This window comes from Drosophila busckii, chromosome 2R (genome assembly GCF_011750605.1).
Source record: "Drosophila busckii strain San Diego stock center, stock number 13000-0081.31 chromosome 2R, ASM1175060v1, whole genome shotgun sequence".
NCBI lineage: Eukaryota > Metazoa > Arthropoda > Insecta > Diptera > Drosophilidae > Drosophila > Drosophila busckii.
In genome coordinates this window covers 21770756-21773556 of record NC_046605.1, presented here as the reverse complement: position 1 = coordinate 21773556, position 2801 = coordinate 21770756, and positions in this window count along the sequence as shown.

Genomic DNA, 2801 nt, shown 5'->3' with positions numbered 1-2801 from the left:
ATAAAATAAGGACACCAATGATATTGCATATCATTTAAAATTATTGGACAAAAGGATATATCATATGAGAAATAAAAAAATAAAATATAATCGTTCGGGTTGGATAAAAGCACCTAAATAGCAAATTTGTTCTCTACCTTAAGTTCAGAAACAGTCCAAACATTCAGACGAACGACAGGAACAGACCAGACGACATGCTTAATCGAGTTTGTCTTGCTGATCAGGAATATATATACTTTGTGGGGTCTGCCACGCCTCCTTCTCTCTGTTACATACATTTGCACAGCTACATGATACCCTTTTTCCATTTTTTACAAAAATGTCAAAGTGTATAAAAATCAAAACAACAATAAAATGCGCGAAGCCAAATTACTGTTCAACGCAACAACAACAAAACAATACAGCACTTCTTCATACGCTTCTGTAGCGAACACCGGACACAACAACAACGAAATAACATCATCAATAATAAAAGCAACAACACAAACTCAAATCTGAACCAACAAAGCAAAGCATAAAAAACTTCAAAAAACACGTAAAAAACTTCCTAACTGGAATTGGGTCTACACTGACGGATCCAAAACCATTGAGTCTACCAGTTTATCAGTCGTTAGCCCATCAGAAGGCGTGCTTCCAGCGTACTCCTCAATTGTTTCCGCCGAAGCTGTAGCGGTACTAAAAGCAATCAAACATGCACTAGAACTTAAAGGCAAATTCATAATTTGCAGCGACAGCTCCTCTCAATCTTAAATGCCGTCAACAACACATTTAACCAAAACAACTTGATATGCGAAATCCGACACTTATGCATTAAGTATGCCAACAAAATAAAACTTCTTTGGGCCTCAGGGCACATAGGCATAATAGATAATGAGCAGGCAGATGCTGCAGTTAAACTGGCAGGACAATCTCCTTGTCTAACAGTCATCCCTGAAGTCAGAGACGACATAAAAGATATACTGAAAAGAGAGGAAATGTCGGAATGGAAGAATTACGCATATAGATTAAAAAATCCTTCTTCTTGTCACAGAGGACACTGCAGTGTGATGACCCGGCTCAGAACCGGGCAGACCATCAAAACCCATGAGCACCTGCTAAAAGACAAACCAAGACCCAGTTGCCCCAAATGCGGAGGATAGCTTTCAACGCAACACTTCTTGGATACCTATCCAAATATTAGCAATTCGAGGATCCAGTATTTTGGCCAGATATAACCCACCTAGCTTCACACTGCACCTACCCACAATAACCCCCGGTTCCTTGCATTTCCTGCAGCCCCAGTTTTTTTTTCGCGTGGGACGCTGATAGGCAGATGCAGCCACGTTAGTAGCCCTACCAAAAGATACACTCCTTCCTCTGGAGTTGAATTAGGCATTTGGAGGGTCTGTCATTTCTAGAATCGCACATTGTTTTTTCCGTCTGTAGTCCTCAATTCTGTTTCGGCCTGCTGCTCAGAGTAGGGATTGGGATTTACTTCTCAATATTGTTTCGTTTTGTACCATCTTTTGCTAAGGCATCTATTATCTCGTCTCCCTCTATGTCCTATGAGGTGTATATCTATTACATACCACGACACCAGGACACTTTGAGAGATGTAATGATGCAAAAAGTATCTTGATGTCACGACTGTGTAAAAAGAAATTTATCGTTCCTGAGTGATATTGGGATTTATTCCTCAATATTGTTTCGGCTTGTAGCATCTTTTCCTAAGGTATCTACTATCTCATTTCCTTCTATATATTTTGAAGTTATCTTATGAAATCATATAATCTGTTACATTTTAGAATCTGTAGTATACAACCTACTAGTCTTGTGAGCTGATCTGGGTTGCGTCGGTCAAAGGCGCACGCGTTGGCTCCGGCTGAATAGTTGTCGGCAATATGGGGTGGGGACAATTTTAATGCCACTGAGACGCTTGCTCTGACTTGTAATTAATATCTTATTGAATTTTCGCGTGCTTACTTTAATCGGACTTGGGCAACGCTAACGGGCATATGCAACTATGCACAACTCATACTACTCTGACAATAGACCATCCACGGACAACATGACTCCAACAATAATTAGACTATTAATTCATAGCTTTAGATTTCACACTTAGATTTAATAATTTCATTTTTAACAATTTGACATAATTAAAAAAAATATTTTATAACTAGGTGTAAATTTTGTTTTGGCTTTTATATAATTTGGTAAAATTTAACATTATTAACTAAGGACTAAAAGATATGAATTAGAAAGAGAGGCAGGTGTTCTTTTTAATTATGATAAATGAAAAGCTTTGCACACATGCATATATAGATATTGTGTTCAGGTAAATTTATAGGCTTAAGGCCACAGATTAAATTATTATTTTTCTTGAGGAATTAACTTACAGCAATTTTTTTTTTGTTGACTTCCTCCTTGCGGTCGTTGAGCTCAGCGATGCGAGGATGGATGATATCTAGCTGTGGAAAAAGTTATAATAATCTAATATCTATATATGGCTATCCATGCATGACAAAAAAAGAAATTTATTAGTTAGCTTAACATAAACCAAAAAAAAATGTTTCTTAAATTATTATGTACTTTTATTATAATTATATTTATATAATTTTAGATTTATTATGATTATATATATAAAAATTTTTTTTTTTTTTTTTTTTTTTTTTTGTTTTTTGGCAAGTGCCTCTTATGGAGTTTGATTTTGAGTATATATTATCGGTTACATATTTAGGGTTCTTTTAGCGAGGCTAGTTAACTTATGTGTGAATAAATTATTTAATTGATTTGCTTGCGGCGCTGGTTCGGGGTGAAGATGG